The sequence below is a fragment of the Halichoerus grypus genome, chromosome 5, assembly GCF_964656455.1.
Source record: "Halichoerus grypus chromosome 5, mHalGry1.hap1.1, whole genome shotgun sequence".
Taxonomy (NCBI): Eukaryota; Metazoa; Chordata; class Mammalia; order Carnivora; family Phocidae; genus Halichoerus; species Halichoerus grypus.
The window spans coordinates 147861935-147887945 of NC_135716.1; the positions used below are offsets into that span (position 1 = coordinate 147861935).

At 37.1% G+C, this 26011-nt stretch overlaps 1 protein-coding gene and 1 pseudogene across 5 annotated transcripts in view; one reads left to right on the forward strand and one right to left on the reverse strand.

Annotated features, from left to right (window-relative positions):
* The window catches only part of FAF1 (Fas associated factor 1), a 503750-nt gene that overhangs the window by 18653 nt on the left and 459086 nt on the right, over nt 1-26011 (forward strand). The window lies entirely within an intron of this gene.
* LOC118545878 (PDZ domain-containing protein 11 pseudogene) lies at nt 20930-21744 on the reverse strand (annotated as a pseudogene).

Here is a 26011-nt window from a genome sequence, read left to right on the forward strand (position 1 = left end):
GGAGAGAGAGTGAGTATGTGAATGCAAGCTGGGGGAGGGGCAAAGGGAGAGGGAGAGGGACAAGCAGACTCCCTACTGAGCAGGGAGCCTGATGGTGGGGCTTGGTCCCAGGACCCTGAGATCATGACCTGAGCCAAAGTCAGATGCTTAACGTGACTGAGCCACCCAGTCACCCCTAAATATGGCTTTGTTTTAAGAACTGAGAAATACTTGAGGTGCTTGGGTAGTCAGCTTGTCTGACTCTTGGTCTCAGCTCAGGTCTTGATCTCAGGGTGGTGAGTTCAAGCCCCTCGTTGGGCTCCACGCTGGGTGTGGAGCCTACTTAAAAAAAAAAGCACAGAGAAATACTTCATGTTACAACACATGCATGGAGAATATGTAAAATTACATCATGGATTGTGCCAAAATAAAGTATGTTTTTATTGTTTAAAGATTTTATTAGATCATAAATCCTACCTATAATCCAGGATTAATTTAATTTGCTAAGATAAAAATATTGATATGCCAGGAAACAATCACATGGTTTCTACTAGAGGATTTCTATTTCTTTCCTTTTTCTTTTTTTTTAATCTGTGCAGTGTGTGTGTGTGAGAGTGTGATTGTAGCAGAGCCTTGGCATTTCCAGAGGATGGATTCTGAAGGTATGTTGACTTAACATGGATACAGAGTCATTCTTTGATGAAAGGGCAATAGTGACATGCATAGTTGGCCTTGGGATTCAGTTCCACATGCATTTCTCCTGAGTTTTTAGGAAACCTTAATGAAGGGGGCACCTGTGTGGCTCAGTCGTTAAGCATCTGCCTTAGGCTCAGGTCATGATCCCAGAGTTCTGGGATCGGCCCTGCATCGGGCTCCCTGCTCAGCGGGAAGCCTGCTTCTCCCTCTCCCTCTCCCTCTCCCCCTGCTTGTGTTCCCTCTCTCACTGTGTCTCTCTCTGTCAAATAAATAAATAAAATCTTTAAAAAAAAACAAAAACCTTAATGAAGATAGCTGCAAGGAATTCCCTGCTGGCCATGACACATCTCACAGTTGCAGCTGCTGTATTTTACCCATGGGGCAAGTATGAAATTGTGGAGTCAGGGATCTTGGTTGGTTTTCTACTGTTGTTTTAGTAATCCCAGATAGGATGCTTTGGGCTTTCCCAACAAGGTATTTACTCAGAAATACCTCTGTTCTGGTTGCTGTTATAGTCAGATTAAGTAAAATAAAAGAGATGGGAATAGCATGAGTTTTGGTGGTGTTAGTGATAGTTCTTGATAAATGAACAGCATCTTTAATTCTTAGTGCTTTAAATCTGTAAGTATGTTACTGAGGGTATACCACACATTCATTTGTTCAACAGATACTTGAATGACTTCACATGTGTTGTGATGTGAGGATGTTAGGAATACAGAGAAATATGAATTGCCTGACACTGTCTTGATTGGTATTTTCTCTCGACGAAAATTTATTGAATACCTGCTTTGTGCCAGACATTATACTAGGTAATTGGGAGATCGCTACTTCATAAGGCAGTTAAAAAAGCTAATAGAAGTTTACCTCTGTATAGCTTATTTATTTACTGTAGACCTGTAAAGAAGTTCTTTTCCTGTCACATGAAGGCAACTATGTTACCATTAACTCTTACTATCTGAGCCCTAATTTTCCAGTGCTTTCCACTACTCCTTATCACTTGTTTGCTTTCCTCTGGATGCTTTTACTTATTAATGGCACACTTCAAAGGAGAAGCTTGGGAGTGAACACAATATTCAAAAAGAGGCTTGGAGTAGAGCAGAATGGCCTCTCCCCTAATTTTGTACATTATATTACTATTAATGCAGTCACCTTACAGTATTGACACATTTTTAATGGGTAGTAACTTAAAACTCTTCATGAATAGGTAGGGCATATCTCCCTCATCCTAAATTCAATCATTTGCATTTCTCAAGCTAAGTGGAGAACTTTATATTTATCTTTCTTAACTTCTATCCCTCTACCTGCTCTTAATCATCTGTCTAGAAATTTGTTCCACATCACTTTTTTTTGTACATTTCCTTTGGCTTCTGCATCTTCCTTCCTTCCTACTGGCTTCCTCTTTTCAACCAATTTCCAGTTTAAAAAACTTGCCAAGCTTCAATCAGTTTAAAAATATTCCTCATCGATTTTACGTCCTATTCTGAATGTTTTCATATTTCTCTCTCCTTCCCCCCCCTGTATTTCTCTTAAGAGTTAATGTACCTTAAGGGTCTTTCCTTGTTCTCTTTTCCTTTCTACCCTATTCTGTCACATATGGTTTCTTTGCATAATCATCCTTTCTTTAGTTTTAACTATCCAATATATATATATATATATATATATATATATATATATATATGCTTTTTTTTTTCATTATATATATGCTATTGACTCCTAACCCAGCAGCCTCACTCCTAATTTCTCTTGAACTCTATTTTCATTTGCTTCTATAAGATATAAAGGTCAGGTTCATTGGTGTGCTAACAAAGCTCTTTGTGATTTGGCCTTTTGTAGGCTATACTTTTCCCATTACTTTGTTCTGCAGTATGCTTGTAATTTTCTTGAACTTATTTCTGTCTCTTTGCTTTTGCCAGTTCTCCCGTTGCCTACCTTCCAGTCTTCTATTTATCCCTTAGAGTTCTGCATAGGCATTATTTCCTGTGAAGGCTTTTCTGACAGTTACTTACTCCCTCTATATTTCTCATTCTTATACATGCATCTGTTGTTGCAGCTATCACATTACTTTGTAAATATTTGTTTACTTGTCTTTCTTACTAATTTGTGAGTTCCTTACAGCTAGGAATTAGATCTTATTCATTTTAGTATTCCTAATGCCTAGCACACTTTCTGGCACCTACTGTGTTCTCACTGAATAGTAAATTGAACTGAAGTAGTTAGTTTTGAGCCTGTTTAAATAAGATGAAGATGAAAAGGATATGATTGAGTTTTTGGATCCTGATTTTGTCATCAGAATACTAGCCATTTAGCTTTGTGTCATTTGCATATGTAAATGAGTGTCCTGAGATTTGGAATTGTGTCAGTTCATCTCTGTATTAGTATCTAATGCATGCCTGCCAAATATCAGGTTTCTAGTGTTTATTGAACTGAAGCAAATTAAATTAAAATTAGATGAAAGCATTCATGCTACAAAGATAGTATATGACTAGTAGCATTCATCTTTATTTCTGTATGTTATCTTTAAGAATAAATGAGAAAAAAATTTTCAGTTGCCTTATTGAAATCCAGATTTAGGGGTTATATGTTATATTCCTGATCTGTAAGTCAAATTATTAAAAAAAATCTTGGCATTATTTATTATGATGATCACACTTTCCCTTCTAAGCATTTATAGGGCAACATTTCTTTAAGATTTGTTTTAAAATGTGGCATGAATTGATGACAAAGTAATAGTGGTAATTGTTTTAATTTTTCTCTTTTTTTCCTCTTTTGAAGTGCTCCTAGCATTCCTTCTGTTAAGAAAAAAAATGTCCCCAAAGATGTCCTCTTGGTTGTGTGGATATTATTGGCAAGCTTTTTCAGTACCTTTGCATGTAGTTGTTACGAGACATAACTTTACAGATTCAAGAAGCTCTGTGGACAGCAAGTAGGATTAATACTAAGAAAGTCATACATAGGCACATGGTAGTCACATTGCTGAAAAACAAACATAAAAAGAAAAGTTTTAAACACATTCTATGAAGAGAACAATGACAAGAATGGTAATTAACTTCTCATCAGAAACAATGTGATAAATACAGGGGACAATGGAATGATATCCTTAAGTGCTAAAAGAAAAAAATTATCAAACTAGAATTTTAAATGTAGCAAAATTATCTTTCAAAAGTGAAAGTGAAGACATTTTCAAAAAATAAAACAAGAGAGTTTGTTGCCAACAGAGCTGTACATTATCAGAAATGCTAATGGAAGTTCTTGAGGCTGAAGAGAGGTGATACCAGGTGGAAATGCGGATCTATGGAAGAAGTGAAGATCACTGAAAATAATATATATGTGGGTAAATATAAACAATTATACTTTTCTTTTCATAGTTTCTTTTTTTTTTTTTTTAAGATTTATTTAACCTGGGGGGGGGAGAGAGAGAGCGTGCACGTGCATAGGGGGAGGGGCAAAGGGAGGGGGAGAGAAAATCTCAAGCAGACTCTGTGCTGAGCACAGAGCCCAACTCGGGGCTTGATCTCACGACCCCGAGATTATGACCAGAGCCAAAATCAAGAGTTGGATACTCAACTGACTGCACCACCGAGGTGCCCCTCTTTTCATAATTTCTTAAAGAACAGTTGACTAGCACAAAAATAACAATACACTGTGGAGTTTTATATTTTATGTAGAAGTAAACTACATGACAACAGTAGCTGAAAGAAAATACATAATTAGACTTTCTTATAAGGTTCTTACATTATATGGGATGTAGTAATAATATTAACTCAAGGTACACTGATAAATTATGGATGCATATTATAATTTGTAGAACAACCACTAATAAATAGAAAAACTGGTGAAAAAGCCAATAGAGGAGATAAAAATAGAATACTAAAAAATAGGCTCAACCTTAAAGAATGTAGATAAGGAAGAATAATGGAACAAAAACAATTGGGACGGATTATAAACAAACAAATGATAGACAAACTCAGTCATATTAGTAATTACATTAAATGTAAATAGACTAAACAGTAATCAAAAGGTAGAGACTGCCATCAGCAAAGGTCCTGAACTCACTCCCACCTCACCCACTGATATTTCCAAGAGTGTGCCTTGGACTCAGCCACCACTTTCTAGGAGCCAGCCTGTACTCCTTTTACCTGCTTCCCTCACCCCTCCCATCCCCCCCATTGTAATTAAAATTGTTTAAGGAAAGGCAAAAGGAAAAAAATAGAGACTGTCAGATTGGATAAAAATAAAAACTGATCTATGTTGTTTACAAGAGGGACATTTGAAATATAAAGACCCAGTTAGGTTGGAAATGTAAGGATGAGAAAAACTATACCATGTAGACATTGATCATAACAAAGCTGGTGTGATTAATTAATATCAGACCAAGTAGACCTTAAGATCAGGAGTATTTTATGGTTTTTGGTGCTATTGTAAATGGAATCGTTTCTCTCATTTCTCTTTCTACAGTTGCATTGTTAGTGTATAAGAAAGCAACTGATTTCTGTGCACTTTGGAAAACAGTGTGGAGGTGCCTCAAAAAATTAAAAATAGAGCTACCCTATGACCCAGCAATTGCACTACTGGGTATTTACCCCAAAGACACAGATGTAGTGAAAAGAAGGGCCATATGCATCCCAATGTTCATAGCAGCAATGTCCGCAATAGCCAAACTGTGGAAAGAGCCAAGATGCCCTTCAACAGATGAATGGATAAAGAAGATGTGGTCCATAGATACAATGGAATATTACTCAGCCAACAGAAAGGATGAATACCCAACTTTTACATCAGCATGGATGGGACTGGAGGAGATTATGCTAAGTGAAATAAGTCAAGCAGAGAAAGTCAATTATCATACGGTTTCACTTATTTGTGGAACATAAGGAATAGCATAGAGGACATTAGGAGAAGGAAGGGAAAAATGAAGGGGGGGGAAATCGGAGGGAGAGATGAACCATGAGAGACTATGGACTCTGAGAAACAAACAGGGTTTTAGAGGGGAGGGGGGTGGGGGGATGGGGAGGGGGGGTGGGGGAATGGGTATTAAGGAGGGCCCGTACTGCATGGAGGACTGGGTGTTATACGAAAACAATGGATCATGGATCACCACATCAAAAACTAATGATGTATGGTGACTAACATAACAATAAAAAAAAAAGATAAGGAGTATTAAGTAGAAATAAAGAAGTTCTGGCTTGCTACTTTTCCACTTTCTAATCCTGGGCCAAACATGTGGCCTTCTTTTATTTTCTCATCTATAAATTGCAGTTAACATATGAGCTCTTATGTTAGGCATTTACCTGCATTATTATCAATCCTTGTAATAGCCTTGCAAGGTGATTATTATTTTTCCTAAAGTCACAGGGTTATTAATAAGCTGTGATTGAAAATTTTCAGTGTTGGCATTAAGATATTATTGTTCATCACTATATTTTATTTTTTAAAATATTTTATTTTTAAGTAATCTCTACACCCAACATGGAGCTTGAGCCTATAACCCCGAGATCAAGAGTTGCCCACTGAGCCAGCCAGGTGCCCCCATCAATACATTTTAAAGATGCCCCTCTCCTGAAATACTTCGTAAACTACAGCCCCAAATTCCCTAAGTCAGTGTTAATTTACTTACATTTTGATTAAGGTAAATGAAAAAAGGCAAAATAACTTAGATTATTTGGGTCCATTCAGAAAAAGATATTGGCATTGTAGAGCCTACTGTGAATTCTTTATATAATAAACAGCATAATGCATGTTATTTGCCTTAGAGTTGTAGACTACAAATTAACTGATATTTGTTTAGTCTTTTCCATCATATTTGTGGTTTCTGGTCAGACTTACACTTTACAATTTACAGTAATGCTATAAAAAAGCCAAGTATGATTTGTTCATGTTTTTAAAGAATTTTACAAAACTGTAGACGTACTTTGTTGTGTGAAGTACTATGATGCCTGGGAGCAGGAGCTATATATTTTACTCATAGTATTTCCAGACACTGCTTAGCACATGGTAAATACTCAAATACTTTTGGTAGGGTTTTTTTTTTTTCCCCCTGTTTATTGTCCCCTAAAAGTCTTGTGTAAAAATTAGTATGTAATGAAATTCCCATGAAGATGTGTTAAATGTTTGCTCCCTCTTGTGGTTATAAAGGAGAACATAAGTTCTTACAATGAAATCTGTTCTCTAGTTTTTGTTGTTAAAAGATGTGTGTAAAATTTACCAAATAGTGTGTAAAATTTACCAGAATTTTTCTCTTTTTGGAGGGATATTAATCCATATACCTTTATCAACTCAATAAATTTTTTTATTTCACATACACTCATAAGACATGCAGAATTCATGCTCAAGTATAGTTTTTTAATGTCCAGGATAGTTTATATACTGTTAATTCAAGTCAGAACTTGCTAGCACTTTTGGGCACACATTTTCTGCTTTCCTGCATATAAATTATATGAACAGTGAAATAACTTTTTTGTGTTTTGAGAACTATATTAGTTTTAGGTATATATGAGAATATTATTGAGAGTATTGTTTCCTAATGGTGTTAAACATTCCTTGTTTTGATCAAAGTAAAAACAAAGCCTAATTTTTTTTGCCTTCACAGCTTTTAAATTCAGAACACCTGACCAGTTTTTTTTTAAATGCATAATATTTTTATTCTAAATAATTAATGCAACTAAGACTATAAGCAGCTGGGCCTTGGGAATGCTTTGACATGTAGAAAAATCTTTTTAACACATGTCTATATATATCCTTGACATTCTTTTCTTCATATACTTAACAGACTTCCAGATTACTTTGTTAGACCTCTTCATTTTGTTTACTTCTGTCATTAATAGAAGTTGACTTTCCTTTTGAGACTATTTTTGGAATAGAAACAATATTTTTACCATTTCAGAAGAATTGTACGGTATGTGCCAAAGACAAATAGCATGCAATAAATGTGCACTGTAAAGTGATGTTGTACTCTCAGCAGGGCTCACTTACTAGACAGGTGACTTGCTCCTGAAACCAGTCTAGCTGTGATCATGATCTAGATCCTCACCTCAGCAAAATCACAACTATCTGTCATTAATTGAAGCAAACAAAAAACAAACAAAATGTTGTGGTATATACTCACATAGCAAAGAATACAAATCATAAAAGATTCATGAACTTGCACAAAATGAATACATCCATGAAACCAACGCTCAGGTTAAGAAAACAGAATATAAGTACAACTTCAGAAGCCTTCTTCTAGTCATTATCCCCTCATGCTCTAGGATAACCCCAGGACTTTGAATCTAACATATATATTAGTTTTGCATGTTTTTAAACATTACATGCAGGAATTTTTTTAAACCATTTGTAACTGTAGAATTCAGTGGCATTAAGTACATTCACATTGTGCACCATCACCACCATCTATCTAGAATTTTTACATTTTTAAAAATATTTTATTTATTTGAGAGAGAGAGAGAGAGCGAGCACAAGTGGGGGGGTGTGGGGGGGCAGAGGGAGAGAAAGAATCAGACTCCCTGCTGAGCAGGGAGCCTGACATGGGGCTTGATCCCAGGACCCTGAGCTGAAGGCAGATGCTCAACTGGCTGAGCTACCCACATGCCCCAAATTTTTCCATTTTCTTGAATTAAAATTCTGTAACAATTAAACATTAACTCTTCATACCCCTCTTCTTCTAGTCCCTGGCAACCACCATTCTACTTTTTGTCTCTAATGGATCTGACTGTTCTAGGTACCTCATATAAGTGGAATCGTAATATTTGTCCTTTTGTGTCTGGCTTATATTACTTAGTATAATGACCTCAAGGTTTATCCATGTTGTAAGAATATGTCAGAATTTCCTGCCTTCTTAAGACTGAATAATCTGTTGTTTGCATATACCACATTTTGTTTATCCATTCATCTGTCAGTGGACATTTGGGTGATTTCCACCTTTTGGCTATTGTGAACAGTGCATCTGTGAACATGAATGTACAAATAACTATTCAAGTTCTGCTTTCAGTTCTTTTGGGTATACCCAAAAGTGGAATTGCTGGATCAAATGGCAGTTTTATGTTTAATTTTTTGAGGATGTGGTAGACTTTTTCATGTGCTTATTTTTTATTTTGTGACCTTATTAATTTATCAATGTAAGAGGTTTTTCTTTTTAAAGAATGCAGAGGATGTTCTATATACAGTCATTTATCTGTGATAAAAGATATCTTTACTTCTTTAGCACTTACAGCCTTTTTCTTGCTTTATCACATTGGTTAGGTAGGATCTCCCATATATGTTGAATAGAAGTAGTGATAGCAAACATCCTTACCTTGTTCCCAATCTTAGGAAGAAAGTTTTGGTCTTTCACTATTAAGTATAGTGTTAGTGTAGGTTTTTTATAGATTTCTTTCATCAAGTTGAGGAATTTTCTTCTGTTCCTAGTTTGCTAAATTTTTTTTTATTACGAGTGAGCGTTAAATATTGTCAGATTTTTTTTTTAAGTTTATTTATTTATTTTTAGTAATCTCTGCAACCAACGTAGGGCTTGAACTCATGACCCTGAGATCAAGAGTCACATGCTTTCCCAACTGAGCCGTATAGATTCTTTCCATTATTTTGTTATTATGGTCAGTTACACTGATTTCCTCATGTTAAATCATATTTGCATTGCTGGAAGAAACCCCACTTGGTCATTGGTCATGATGTGTTATCCTTTTTATAATATATATATATTATAAACATGTATTATTATATACATACACATATATACATATATTTTTGGACTTTTGCATCTGTATTTGTGAGGAAAATTAGTCCAGATCTGGAGAAATTATGGACCTATCTCCTGCTCCATGTCGGTGAGGTAAGTCAGTAGATCAGTGATAGTCTGTATGAGCTACAGTAGTACCGTGTGCCATATCTAGACTTTTTGAGGGCGGTAAAGCCTGCTGCTTCTCATCTGCCTTCTAAATCTTGCACAGATTTTTTAAAAATTAGGGCCACTCCTGACCTGAAACCACTCAGGGAAGAAATTTTTAGAAATGTAGTTTCAGCTTAGATAAATCTGAGATCATCTTGGCCATACCTCCTATACCTTTTTGTTTTTTTTTCTTGTTGTTCTAGAGATTAAAATATAAATGGCTTACTCTACCACAGTGTGTCTTGAATTATATACCACTTCATGTATAATAGTGTAAGAACTTTATAAGGGTATACTTCTATTTATTCTGTCCCAGTCTTTGTTTTATTCTTGTCATGAATTTTACTTATACATGTTATAAACCTCATAATTTATTGCCATTATTTTTGCTTTAAAGAGTTAATTGTCTTTTAAAGAATCTAAGAAACAAGAATTATCATGTATTTACCCACATATTTACCATTTTTGGCAATCTGTGTACATTAAAGTTTCCATCTGATATCACTTCCCTTCAGCATGAAAAACTTTTTACTGTTTCTTGTATGCAAGAAAGATCCATTGGTGAGAAGTTTCCTCAGCTTTTGTTTATCTGAATATTTCTTTATTTTGCCTTTTCACTGTATATTTTTTATTGAGGAATTAGATGTAGTGGTAAACCATGTTGGGTATATAAATACATTTTGGCAAAGTATGAAAATCATTAAGGAAATCAAGTTTCTCTTATCTCATAATTTTATTACTCTGCTTTTTTAATAAGTAAAAGTCCATTTCTTTGGATGTTTATAACTTAAAAATGTTAATTTATGTGAAATTCACATTCAGTGGCATGCACTTATCTTAAGCAATTTGTTGTTTTTATAGCTGTATATACCCCTTTAACCATCACCCTAACAAAGATAGAGAATATTCTGATTGTTCCAGAAAGATTCCCTCATGTTTACTGCAGTCAGTCCCCATGCCTCATAGGGAATCACTGTCCTGATTTCTATCATTGTAAATTAGTTTTGCCTTTTATTGGATTTCTTTCCCTCAACATAATTCTTTTGTGTTTCATCCATATTTTCATAGATATGTAGTTTAAAAAATTGCTGAGTAGTATTCCATTTCCCCAATAAAGATAGAGTACATTTTTATTGCTCCAGAAAGGTTCCCTCAAGTTGTCATCTTTTTTTTCTTTTTTTAAGATTTATTTATTTTGCGAGAGAGAGTGGGTGCATGAGCAGGGGGAGAGGGAAAGAGAGAATCTTAAGCAGACTTCCCACTGAGCATGGAGCCTAATGTGGGGCTTGATCTCAGGACCCTGAGATCATGACTTGAGCCAAAATCAAGAGTTGGATGCTTAACTGAGCCACCCTGGTGCCCCCCTGAAGGTGTCTTCTAATCAATCCCCATGCTTCCTGGAAAATCACAGGTCTGATTTCTATCACTATAGATTAGCTTGCTTGTTATTGGACCTCATATAAATGAGATCATATAGCATGCAGTCTTAATCTGACTTCTTTCACTCGAATGCTTTTGAAGGTCATCTGATAATATGTATTATGAATATTTTCTTTCAGTCTGTGTCTTGCCATTTTATTTTATCTTAGAGCTTGTTGTGTTTTCTGAGGTCTTGTGCCCTGGGTGATCCTGAAGCATAATTTTTATATTGTAAGACTGCCAAAAATTATGCTTTTATTTTTTACTAATGTTTTTAGCTTTCTAACCTGTAGAAGCCTAGAATTTACTAAATGTTATTTCACAGAAAACTGGCATTATGTTTGAGGGCCCTCCAGATTTTCATAAATAGCACAATGAGGCACAAAATAGTATAAGGTAGAGTAGAATTAAATGCAAAATGATTGTTATAGACAGAATCATAAAAGAACAGAAAAGGAAGAATTGAGTTTTTAAAGGGCTTCATATATGAGGGACTTTAAGCCTTAAAGGCTTAAAATCCAAGTTACCTTTTGGCTTTTTCTCTCACATATCAAAATGGAATGTGATTAAATCCTAAGTAAATCTCTCAGGCTTTTTATTTTGAAGCCCTAATTTTAGTAGTTTTGGAAAAGCAGTTTGCCTGTGGGCTAAGTGTGAAAAATTGATAGTGGACAATTTGAGACTAGCAGTAATTCACTCTGCTTATTATCATTTGCTTATTTAGGGGGAAATTTTGCTTATATCAAAAAGTGCTTTTTATTGGCCTATATAATTTTGTATACTTATTTATATGCCTGTGGTATCATAAGCAAAATTCCGTTTGGTATACTTGAAAGTGAATGGAGAAAAAAAGATCTAACTTTAAGATTCTGCTAAAATTGAATCATAGTTGTAAATGCAAGGTTTGGATATTTTTATGAAATGTGACTCAAATAATGAGAGAGATTGGCCAATTTATCCCAATTCTGTGGTTTGGTTCTTTGCTCTGCAGACTTAAATATTATTTGTTCTTTTTTTTTTTTTTTAAGATTTTATTTATTTATTTGACGGAGAGATAGCAAGAGCAGGAACACAAGCAGGGGGCGTGGGAGAGGGAGAAGCAGGCTTCCCGCCGAGCAGGGAGTCCGATGCGGGGCTTGATCCCAGGACCCCGGGATCATGACCCGAGCCGAAGGCAGACGCCCAATGACTGAGTCACCCAGGCGCCCCATGTTATTTGTTCTTTATCTGTTACCATCAGTGATAATGTTCTGGGGAATTGGTTCGGAATAACAGCTTCACAGGAGGCAGATTTGTTAATTAGAATATTAATTTACAGCAGGATAGACACTTTTACATTGACCACAGTACTTGTAATCATTATTCAGACATCCTCTTCCTGGTATTAGGATACCTGAGAAACCAGTTTGGTTATCAGAATATGGATTGGTAAGTAAGGAAGCAGAGCAGAACAACGTACCTCGATTTGTTTGGAGGTTGGCTTACCCAGGCTATGCTAAGTCTAGGGAATTATTCCTGCTTTATTTCTAGTGTTGAGATATTCATGCAATTAGTTCCATGAATACTATCTTTAGTATCTTTAAGATATCTTTATAGTAACTTTTTTGGTCAGTAATGGAAAAATTCTTACTTTCTGATTCTTCTTTCCTTATACTTGGTGTACCCTTTTGTTAGAAACTTGTTATATTAATGTGATTAGTTTGATTGATACTTTTGCTGCTGACAGTTTATTCTTCTTGATGAAACTCGGGAACAACCCAAGCCTTCCTAAGACTGTGGTACAAATACTCTTCCTTTTTTATGTTAACATCTTGACGAAATTTGCAGGGTTGTAGTGGAAAGATTGATCACTTTGATGTTCTGGCTCTAGATTCAGATTCTGGTTCTGCTACTGAGTAGCTGAGCAACTTGGTAATGCTGTTTGATCTCTTTGAGCTTGTTTCCTCAGTAGTACTTAATTTTGTGAGGATGTTGAGAGGGTTATGAATTAATGTGTCTAAAATACTTGAACAGTGAGTGCATAAGAAATGTATTTCTATGAAATTCATCCATCCATTTATCCTTTCAACAACTATTAATTGACTGATTTACTATGTGCCAGGCAATTTGCTATGCACAGGGGTTACAACACTGACCATGATGGTCAGTGATCTGTGCATTTTTGGCATTTACAGTCTAGTGGGGGGTAGAGGCACATAAACCAGCAATTGTAATACTATGTGATAAGTGCTATACTAGGTGGTAGAAGCATATTTATAAGTGTTTTTAGAGATACCTTAAAAAATGCAGTGTCATAATAATAAAGGCTTTTCAAGACCTGAGTTCCCCAACTTACTAGCAGTGCCTGGTTCATTTTTGTGAATTGAATGCATGTACAACTTATATGAAGGAGATGTTTGTATGAAAGATAGATACTGAATTGATACAATTCAATTTTGGTGAAGCTTCTACATTTTGAGATTTTTTAAAGAAAAATTTAAAGTTTTAAGAAAAACTTTCAAAGAAAAGTTATTTAAGAAACTGAAACTGGGTCAATGATTGTTAGTATTTCCTTATATCAAACTGTTTTGTGATAAAATGTGTGTGCATCTGCACTGTGGTACTGTTTGGCATTTATTTGCATTGACCAATTTGTGAGTAGATTACATTAGTACAGAATCATATGGCAGCTTATTTTGGGAAATAGTAGAGACGTGCTTTATTTTTCTTAGTACACATACATTGTCAATAAAAGCATCTATGTAGGTTGTTCTAATCAGACTAATGATGTTAAAAAGAACAATAACAGAAAAGCAATGCTTGGTAAAATTTAAAATAGTATAATTCAGTAGCCCTGATTTTCATTTTTACTTTTTTAGGTATGTATGTGTGTATGTATGTATATAGGTAAGTAAGCAAGCCTCTACGCCCAACGTGGGCTTGAACTCATGACCCTGAGATCAAGAGTTGCATGCTTTATGACTGAGCCAGCCAGGTACCCCAGTAGTCCTTTTTAACAACAGGAAAACTTTTGCACTGAGTTGAAGTGGCTTACCTGAAAATATCCAGCTGGGGATTAGGAGGTAGGCAATGCTCTGTTTTCATTGTGCTGGTGGTTCTCAAACTTTAATCAGTATAAGAATCACCTGAGGTGGTTAGTAAACTAGAGCCCTACTTCCAGAAAGTCTGATTCAGTCGTGCAAGGCAGAGTCTAAAAACCAGTGTTTTTAATAAGCATCCCAGGTAAACCTGATGCAGGAATGATAACACTTTTGTCTACTATGCTGCCCCCTGTGCTGTGATAGAGACCTGTCATGTTGCTGCTCAAGGCCTCTCTCCTCTTTCTGAAGTTGATGACCTTCTTGAAATCAAATTGTCCTTACCATTGTAGCACTGACAGTAATAGTCTGCTCTGTGTTGTGCTCCAGTCCTCTAAGTGCTCTGCTTTTGAGTATCCCTTGGATATATCTGATTTTTCTCATAATGTGAAGACAACTCATCTATTACTCTTCTTTCATTTTCCACAATTCTTAATTAAAAATTTATGTTTTAATAAAAATGAATTAATTTTAGTTTCCTAGCATGACTGCTCTTACCCTGTTTTATCTCTTCTTTCCACTTCCTCTCTTCTTCTCTACCTCTTCCTTCCTCCCATCACTCCTGTTATGTTTCTCTGACCAAGCTATGAGCTTCTTAAGCCTGGAATAGAATCGGTGCTTAATAAATATAATGAATAAGTGAATAATAAGTCTTGTATTTTCTAAATATTATTAGTTCATATATGAGTTTCATGGTTGTTTTACCCATTCATGGGAATATATTTTTCTTAAGAAAAGCAAGATAATAATAAAGGTAAAATTCAGGGTAATAGTTAACTTAGTGGAAAAAGGAAAGTGATTAGGAAGTAGCACTCTGAAGGCTTCGAGGCTACTAATGATGATGTAATTTTTTAGTTGGTTGGTGGGTGCATTAGTATCAGTAGGTATTTGGAAACTGGCTATTCATCTTTGCTCAAATAGGGAAGAGTGAAATATAAACTATTATATTAGAACCATTTGTAATGTAAGTGGGACCGTCTATGTATTTGGGATGGTAGACTCTAAAATGAAATCCACTGGGAGATTTGAAAAGTTGGCTTCAGTGAGAGTGGTAGGAAACTCTCAGCACAACTAAGCAATACCAAAGGCTTAAATAAATGGCTTTTTTTTTTTTTTTTTTTTTTGGTTTTGGTTTTGGTTTTTTGTCAGGGGAAAGAGCAGAGGGAGAGGCAGAAGGAAAATTCTTAAGCAGGCTCCATACCCAGAGTCACTGTTACTAGGCACATTACTCTATCTTTGAGAATCCTTTAAACATCTTTTGTTGTTAAATAAAGTATTTACATGGTTACAAAGTGAAATCTACGCATCAGAGTATAGTCAAAGAAGTCTAACTTCTTTTCCCTTTTGCCTTTTCCTCCTTTTTTAACATTAAAAAGTCCTTTATTTTCCCATTGAAAAAAGTAAAAGTGAGTATGTTTATATTTTTATATTCTTATCAGTCTTAAATAAATGATAGTACAGTACACCACCTTTTCTACAGCTTTTTTTTTTCACTCAAGGGTATATTCTGGAAGTCTCTTCATTGTGATATATGGAACAGTTGCTCATTCCTTTTTATAATTGTATAGTACTGCTACAGTATTTTTTAATTTTAATTTTATTTTTTTTTAAGTTTATTTACTTAAGTAATATCTAGCCTCAGCATGGGGCTTGAATTCATGACCCTGAGATCAAGAGCTGTATTAAAGAGGGGACGTACTAAATGGAGCACTGGGTGTTATACGCAAACAATGAATCATGGAACACTACATCAAAAACTAATGATGTAATGTATGGTGATTAACGTAACATAAAAAAAAAAAAGTTGTAAGCTCTTCCGACTGAGCCAGCCAGGTGGCCTGCTAGAGTATTTTTTAAAATGTAAATCCTAAATAGTATTTCATTCCAAACTGATGCTATTGTTGAACAGCAAACCACCCTAAATTCAGTGGCTTAAAACAATTACTTACTTTCATTCAGGCATTTGCTGTGAGTTGACTGATCTAGGCTGTTTGTGTGGGTTGCTCTGCTTCATGTTTGAGGTCTTATTGGACTATCTCCTGAGCAGGTTGGAGCTCAGATATGTTACATGCATATTCATTCTGTCATCCTCTTAAGGGACTACAGATAACCCAGTGATTATCTGGGTTCACATCTGTGATGAATACAGATAGAAGAGGGCAAGCAGAAACTCTTAAAGGCCTAAGTTCAGAATTGTCGTAATGCCACATTCAATCATATTTCAAAATCAAGTCATAGATACAAGCCCCAAAGTTACCTTTTTTTTTTTTTTAAAGGTTATATTTATTTGAGAGAGAGAGAGCATAGGGGAGGCAGAGGGAGAGGGACAAGCAGGCTCCCCACTCAGAGGGCCCGACATGACGCTCGATCCAGGACGCTGGGATCATGACCTGAGCTGAAGGCAGACGCTTAACCGACTGAGCCACCCAGGCGTCCCTCAAAGTTATCTTCTTAATGTTGGTCTTACTTGGCCACTCTATCAGAAATTTCAATCCCTTCCCAATGTTTCATATCCCCCTTCCCTGCTGTAATCCTTAATTTATCATTATCTTAAATATGTGTGTATTTAAAATACTTAAATCTTGTTTATTGTCTGTATCACCCCTTTACAATGCATGTGTAATGAGAGCAACATTTTCTATATTTTTATTCACTGTATATCCTGAACCTAGAACACAGTTGATGCTCAATAAATATTTGTTGAATGAGTAAATGAAGGCATGAAGTGAAATAAGACCTGTCCTTCATTAGTTTTTTTCTTATACTACCCTTTCTTGTTGTTGTCGAGGTATACTTCTATAAGATAAAATGCACAGATCTTAATAGTACAGTTTTATAAATGTCAATAAAAGTATATTCATGAAATCATAACTCCAATTAAGATATAGAACATTCCTGTCACTTTAAAAGGCTTCCTCATGTCCTTTCCTGTCATTTCTCCAACCTCTAGAGGCAATTGCTATTCTCATTTCTGTTGCCATAGATAAGTTTTTCCTACTTTAGAATATCATGTATATGGAATCATATAGCATATATGTTTTTCTTATTTCCTATTCTCACTCAACATAATGTTTTTGAGATTTATCCATGTTGATGCATGAATCAGAAATGCATTCCTTTTTACTACTGAGTAGTATTCTATTGTACAAATACATCACAATTTATTCATTTGTTGATGGATATTTGGGTTGGTTCTTTTTTTGACTATTATGGATAAAGCTGATATTAACATTCTTATATAAATCTTTTTGTGGATATTCATTTTATGAAGGTTTTTATTTCTCTTGAATAAATACTTAGAAGTGGAATTGCTGGGTCATAAGGTAATGTATTAACTGTTTAAGAAAGTGCCTAATGGTTATTCAAAGTGGTTTACCATTTAAAATTCTCCCAACAATGTATGAAACATACCAGTTAAAGTTTTTTGTTTTATTTTACTTTGAAAGTTTGTTGATTTATAAGTATTCTTCCTAAGAGGCAGTATGGTAGGGAGAAAGAATAAAGACTCTAGAATTAGTCTGTGGAAAAATGTTTTAAGTATCAAAGCAGTCTTGCTGTCTGAGAACCATTCTCCATATACATATGTATATGGAGAATATATATACAAATATGCATGTGTGCGTGCGCGCGCGTGTATGTGTGTATGCCTCAATATCTTGGACAGAACTCTAGATGCAGTTTTTTCCTCTGTGCAGTATTTACCTAATTTATGAGGATTAGAATTGGCATGTAGTTTACCAGTTTGAGATGGTGACATAAGAGGCTCAACTCAGCTATTCTCATGGACACACCAAGTCTACAGCCACATATGGAAACATTCCCTTTGAAAGAAATACGGAAACAAGCTGAGTGACTCCTACTCATTGGGTAAATGAGATAAAATTCATCAAAAAAGATGAGGAGAGGCTGAGAAACAATCTTACCATAAAAAACAACTCCTGGTTAGCAACATACCTGGGAGGGAAGGAACAACTCCCAGCTTCTTCCTGAAACGAAAAGGTTTTGGATCCCACATCTGGTGCCCCGACTTCTAAGACTTCCATTTGAGGGATGTGCCCCCAAAACATCCTGCTTTGAAAGAAAATAGGGCTTGTGTTCATGAGACCCACAAGGCTATAGTGAACTCAGAGGCAGCTCTTGAAGGGCTTTTGTTGACTTACTGTAGCTAACCCCCCAGGGCCAAGCACACAGGTAGCAGACTGAAACGTACCCAGTCTTTCCATGAAAGAGCCCCTCTTAAAAGCTTCAGTCTGGGGGGTAGGCTTCTAATTTAAGACCTATCTAGGGGCCAACTGCAATAGTCTCCAGAGACCACAGAAGCTAGCAGGCACCATCTTCCTGCTCGTCCTCTGCCTTGCACCAGGTCTTCACTATCTCAGAAAGGAGCTCACGCACACATCTGGCACCAGGGTTTTTGCAGCTACTGACCAGGGATGCCCCTTGATTGCCTGGCTCTTGTGGCCAGCATGGCTTGCATTCATGAGTACACAAGACTGTAACAAACAGAAACAGTTTTTAACCAGCCATCCTCCAGGGCACGTACAGAGGCAGCAGGCAGAAATGCCTAGACTTTTTGTGGAAGAGGCCTATTTGCATGTTATAGTACTGCAGTCTCAGGGGGAGGCTTTTATTTTAACACAAATCAAGGAGCCAACTGCATTACTCTTCAGACAATGGGGAGGCTGATGAGTGCCATCTTCACGCTACTCTCTGCCTTGTGCCATATCACTGGTGGATCCACGAAAGGAGCCTGTGCACACAGCTGGCAGCCCAGCTTTTGTGGCTGTTGTCCAGGGAGACGTATGATGATAGCCTGGCTCTGGTGGCCAGCAGGGCTTGTGTTCATGGGTTCATTGGGAAGGTAGCAAAGAAACAGTTCTTAAGTGGCTGTCACCCCAGTACGGACAGATATACCCATCCCCAATCTTTTCGTGAAAGAGATATATTTACTCACTTCAATAGCTGCTGCCTGAAGATCCAGCTCTTAATCAGCCTACATCTGGCTGCTGAGATCCTCCCCTTTGGGATACTGACAGTTTTTGGCACACCTTCAACTACTGGGAGCCATTAAGAACAAAGAAGTGTGCTTGGATGATTATAAAAGTTTGAGAGACAACCAAGAGCTATGGCAGGATTGAAAGATAAAGTTCATCTCCTACATAAGACCACTACATCAAGACTGGAAGGGGTAGCTGTTTCATCTAATGCTTAGCAACCGGCCCAGAGAGTCAAGGAAAATGAACAGAGTATATTCCAAGTGAAAGAAAATGATAGAACCCCAGGAACAGATCTTAATGAAACAGAGATAAGTGATTTACCTGATAAAGAGTTCAAAATAGGGGTGCCTGGGTGGGTGGCTCAGTTGATTAAGCGTCTGCCTTCAGCTCAGGTCATGATCTCAGGGTCTTGGGATTGAGCCCTGTGTTGTTGGGTTCCCTGCTCAGCGGGGAGTCTGCTCCCTCTCCCTTTGCCGCTCTCCCCCACTCATGTCCATGCATGCACGCGATCTCTCAAATAAATAAAATCTTTAAAAAATTTTTTTTTAAAAGTTCAAAATAATGGTCATAGAGATGCTCACTGAGGTCAGGACAGCAATGCATGGCAAGGTGAGGATTTCAACAAAGAGATAGAAAATATAATAAAGTACCAAAGAGATATCAAAAGAGCTAAAGAATACAACAATTGAACTGAAAAATTCAATAGAGGTATTCAGAAATGGACTAGATGAAGTAGAAGATAGCAGCAAACTTGAAGACAGGGCAGTGGATTCATCGAGTTAGAGGGTCAAAAAGGACAAAGAATGAAAAAGTGAAGATAAGGAACTTATGGGACAACATCAAATCAGTATTTACATTATGAGGCTTCTCAGAAAGAGAAGAGAGAGAAAGGGGCAGAAAACTTATTTGAAGAAATAGTGGCTAAAAGGGGCACTTAGGTAGCTCAGTTGGTTAGGCATCTACCTTCAGCTCGGGTCATGATCGCGAGGTCCTGGGATCGAGTCCCACATCAGGCTCCCTGCTCAGTGGGGAGTCTGCTTCTCCCTCTCGCTCTGTTCCTCTCCCCTGCTTGTATTCTCTCTCTCTTATTCTCTCTCCCCCCCAAATAAATAAATAAAAAATCTTAACAAAAAATACATAGTGGCTATAAACTTCCCAGACTTGGGGTGGGAAACAGACATCCAGACCCAGAGAGTTTTTTTTTTAAAGATTTTTATTTATTTATTTGAGAGAGAGAGAATGAGAGACTGAGAACACGAGAGGGAAGAGGGTCAGAGGGAGAAGTAGACCCCCCGCTGAGCAGGGAGCTCGATGTGGGACTCGATCCCGGGACTCCAGGATCATGACCTGAGCCGAAGGCAGTCGCCTAACCAACTGAGCCACCCAGGCGCCCCAGACCCAGAGAGTTTTAAATAAGTTAATCCAAAGAGACCCACACCAAGATACATAATAATCAGATTGCCAAAGTTAAAGGTAAGGAGAGAATCTTAAAAGTAAAAAGAGAAAAACAACTTGTTATATACAGAGGACACCCCCCTCCCCCATAGGACTGTAAGCAGATTTTTCAGAAGGTACTTTGTAGGCCAGAAGGGAGTGGCATGGTATATTCCAAGTGGTGAAAGAAAAATTGCCAACTAGTAATACTCTGCCTGGCATAACTGTTCTTCAGAATTGAAGAAGAGATAAAGAGTTTCTCAGACAACAAAAGCTGAAGGATTTTATCACCAATAGATTGGCCTTACAAGAAATGTTAAAGGAACTTCTTTTTTTCCCCCCAGCATTGCCGTTTACTTTTTGGGGGAGAGGATAGGAGGAGGGGGGAGAGAAACAGTCCCAGGGAGTCTCCGGAGTGTATGAGACTGGTAATACAATGATGGGATGTGATGGAAGGTCCCCAGGATCCTTTTTGCTATTGGTTTCTAGACTCTGATGAAAATGATATGACACGTGTAATTGGCTAGCATGTGGTATTCAGTAAACGTCAGTTGCCTTTTCTAGCTGGGCTCTCCACAGGCTATACCTAGGTATCTCCATCCGTCCCGTTTCAGGGAATGAAGCTCACCTACAGAATGAGGGAACAAGAAGTGCAGTACAGTTTGGGTAATGCAGTTGGCTAGCTGGCTTGGTGGCAGGGCCTCACTGTGTCCCCATCCTCCCCATGCAGCTCTGCCAGGATGGGGCCGAGAGTAGAGGTTCCCAAGAGGCTTCCCTGAGGCCTAACCAGCTTGTCTTAGAAGACTCCATGTGGAGGGCTATGGGCTGCAGCTCTTTAGTGTACAGTCCTCTCTTTTTGATGATGATAATTGTAGGGAAAGAAGTGGACACGGATGCTGATTTCGCAGGCGGTCTTCAGGGTCTCAACAGCCTTGCTGTGCTCAGTGTCTTGGAAATCCACGTTTCACAGCTAGGACTTTGTCCCCTTCCTGATGTCCAATGTGCATCCGAGTCAGGAATCACCTTGGAGATAAAGATGCCTGGCTGGGAGGGCTTTCTTCCTCGGATATTAAATCCCAACTGAGTTCCAGGGGGCTTCTTCAGTGTGACAATTTGGGGCAGAAACTGGGTCAACTCATTGTTGTAGTCTGGGTGATATACCCTCTCAAGAGGCAGAATCTATGCTGGGGGATTCTCATAGGCAGGCAGGAAGACCCAGGGGTAGACATCATAAGGAATCTGGCTGTCCATCTCCAGCAAGGCCCCATAGGCCTCAGGAACCTCAGGCTCCACTCCTAAAGGAACTTTTTAAAGCTGAAATGATAGTTAATTAGTATAGGAAAACATGAAAGCATAAATCTCACCAGTAAAGGTAAATATATGATTAAATTCAGGATAATCTAATGTTGTAATGGTGGTGGATTAATCATTTATAAATCTAGTATGAAGATTAAAAAGACAAGACTGTTGAATCTCAGATCTGTACCTCTGAAACAAATAATGCAATATATGTTAAGAAAGAAAAAAAGAAGAAGAAGAATGTAGCAGGAGGGGAAGAATGAAGGGGGGGCAATTGGAGGGGGAGAAGAACCATGAGAGACGATGGACTCTGAAAAACAAACTGAGGGTTCTAGAGGGGAGGGGGGTGGGAGGATGGGTTAGCCTGGTGATGCGTATTGAGGAGGGCACGTTCTGCATGGAGCACTGGGTGTTATGCACAAACAATGAATCATGGAACACTGTATCTAAAACTAATGATGTAATGTATGGGGATTAACATAACAATAAAAAATTTAAAATAAAAAAAAGATTAAAAAGACAAAAATAGTAAAAACAACTAGCAACAGTAGTTTTTTTGATGGAAACACAAGATTAAAAGATATAAATTATGACATTAAAAACAAAATGTAGGAGGGGAAAGAGTAAAAATGTAGAACTTTAGAATGCATTCAAACTTAAGTTGTTATCAACTTAAAATAGACTGTTACAAATATGTTTTATGTAAGCCTCATGGTAACCATAAAGCACAAACTTATGGTAGATACACGAAAAATAGAAAGGAATCTAAGTACACCACTAGAGAAGATCATCAAATCAGGAAGGAAGAGAGCAAGAGAAGAAGAAAGGAACAAAAGGATTACAAAATAGCCAGAAGACAATTAACAAAATGGCAGTAAGTCTGCACCTGAATAATTACTTTAAATGTAAATGGACTAAATTCTCCAATCAAAAGACAGAGTTGCTGAGTGGATACAAAAACAAGACCCAACTATATGCTGCCTACAAGAGACTCACTTCAGCTTTAGGGATACACACAGACTGAAAGTGAAGGGATAGAAAAAGATACTCCATGCAAATGGAAACAGAAAGCCGGGGTATAGACTCCATGACAAAGACTTTAAGAAGACACAAAGAAGGTCATTATATAATGATAAAAGCATGAATCTGACAAGAGGATATAATATTTGTAGATACTCATCACCTAACATAGGGGCATCTAAATATATAATGCAAATATTAACAGGCCTAAAGGGAGAAATAGACAACAGTGCAATAATAGTAGGGGACTTTAATACCCTGCTTCGTCAATGGATAGACTATTTAGACAAAATAAAGAAACATTGGCCTTTAAGGTTAACATATTAGACTAGATGGACCTAACAGACAGTACAGAACATTCCATCCAAAAAGCAACAAAATTTTATTCTTCTCAAGTGGACATGGAACATTTTCCAGGATAAATTACTTGGTTACAAATGTGTAGTAATTTTTTTGCCTTCTGACACACTCATCAGAGGAGTAGGGGAAAACCGAAAGAGCTCCATTCACAAGTGGCAGGCACCATTATCTCCTAATTCTAAATCACTAGGTGAATAAAAACTAACTGTATAGGCTCCTCACCTTGTCAGATTCTTTCCACAACATACCATGTGGCAAATATGATAGCCTCATTTCTGTATGACTGAGAAATACTAAGTTTCTTTTGATAATCATTGGTTTAGTGTAATTACTAGCACCTCCAACAACAATAGCAGTAACAGAAAAAACAATATATGAAAGAGAAAGAATAACCAAAATATGATTACACTTGTATAAGCCCTTCTATCATCATGTCAAAATCAAATTAACTCACTAGGTGCTCCCTCTCTTTGGTGTCATAGGCCCTAAGATATGCCCTACTTTCTTCTTTGAGTAATAGCTATGATTGTAGTCTCATCCCTTGAGATTTTTCTCAGAAATAGGACAGGTCCTCAGTTACTATATATATTATACAGGTCTTTTTATAGCCCAGGTCCCATTACCAGCATTATATCCTGAAGCATCTTGAAGCTAGAGTACTCCTGTTCAGTGGGAGTCCTCTAGGGAGGGGGTTCCAGTATGGTGGCTGAAGCCCCAGCTATCCACAGAGATGGTCATGCAACATACATGAAAATCACATTTCCTTGCCTGTCAAAGAATGTAGATTCAGACTACCTCATACTCTTTTTGAGATTTGCCATCTTTTTTCTGCTTCTTTCTCCATTTTTAGCTGCATTACTGCTCTGGGGTAAAACAAGATCTCTATCTGTTGAGTAGCTTAGTAACAGTCAAACAAGATAATCTCAGTTGGCAATTGAAAGGGGAAAGAGAACTGGTTGGGAAAATTTAATTTGAGAAAACAGCATCTGAAACCACCATGCTGTATACATAGAAAGAAGTTTATAATGTTGCGTATACTAATTGTCAGGTGTCATGTAGATTCTAAATACTGTAGAAGTTAGGAAGAGAGCTACATAGTGATGGACAAATGATAGCTCATTCTTAAAGATAAGGTTAAGGAAGGAAGGGATAGACAATACAGATAGGAAAATCAAAATGGGAATCATAGGGTTCATATGTATGTCATATGTTGGGAGACAAAATTAACTGTAGTCAAGTGGAATAGGTTTGCGGAGGCCAGACTATAGATAGGCTTTGAATACTATGGAAGATTTTTCTTTTTTTCTTCCTTTTTTTTTTTTAAGATTTTTAAAAAAAGATTTTATTTATTTGAGAGAGAGAGAGAGAGCCAGAGAGGGAGTATAATCAGAGGGGAGGCTCAGAGGAAGAAGCAGATTCCCTGCTGAGCAGGGAGCCCGATGCAGTGCTCGATCCCAGGACCTTGGGATTATGACCTGAGCTGAAGGCTTAACCAACTGAGCCACCCAGGCACCCACATGGAATATTTTTCAATAGAAAAAGTGAAATGGTTAAAACAGTATTTTACGAAGATTAATCCGATATTGGTGGGTAGAATGGATCAAAAGAGGAAAATACAAAACACAAAGAGTACTATAACACTATCATAATATTTCAGATGTTTGGTACTGAGAATCTAAATGAGTGTAGTGATATGGAGTGGAATAGATGTGAATTTTAAAAAAAATCCCTAAGAAACAGTGATCAAAATTAGGTGACTGAATAGGAAAGGGATTAGAAGTTATGAAGGAGTGACTGAAAGATGATTAAAGTTTATGTCTGAATGAGTGGGAGAGTGGTAGTTCTGTTACAGTAAACAAAGAAGCCTTTAAAATGTCTTTCATCTTAAATTTTTCTTAGGGTTCTTGTGATAGGAAGAATAATGGCTCCCTAACGATGTTCATATCCCAATCTCAAGAGTTTATCAATGTGTTACCTTACATGACAAAAGCTACTTTGAAGATGATTAAGTTAAGGATGTTTAGATGGAGAAATTATGCTGCATTATCCAGATGGCCCCAATATAATCACAAGGGTCCTTCTAAGGGTTTGGCAAGAGGGTCAAATTTAGAGAGAAGGTGACTTGACAACAAAAGCAGAGAGATGAAAGGGTTTGTAATGCAAGACCAGGCTCCGAAGATTGAGGACAGCCTCCAGAAGCCTGTAGCTTCCAGAAGCAAGTGAACATTTTTTCTCAAAGCCTCCAGAAGTGAAGCAGCCCTGTTGATACCTTTTTTAGGACATCTGACCTCCAGTATTGTAAGGTAATAAATTTGTGTTGCCTTAAGCTACTAAGTTTTGTGGTAATTTGTTAAGGGAGTAATAGGAAACTAATACCATTCTCTCAGCCCTCCCACTTGGGTAATGTCATCCATGCCAGTGGCTTCCCTTACGACCCATATGATGACTATCAAAAATAAAATTCTAGGCCCATGTTTCTAACCAATGGACAGCACATCCTGAAAATCTTACAGTTGCCTCAAAAGTATTGGGTTCAATTTGTGTAAACTGTGAATAGAAATGTCTCTCAAATCTGACGTGTACCATTGCCACTATTCCCCCCTGGAATTTAAGAAATTGTGGTAAAGAACACAGAACATAGCATTTACAATCTTAACCTCCTTGAAACTTGTTTCTCATTGTTAAGATGGATATAACGGTATCCACTTTTTAGGGTTGTTGAGAAGATTTAATGAGATAATGTAAGTTGCTTGGCTTACAATAAATAACTTGTTTGCCCTGAATGGGTAAGAGTTATGCTGGGAGTTCCAAATGATTTTGAATGTTCTCCATTGGCCTCATTTCCCTAGTTTGAG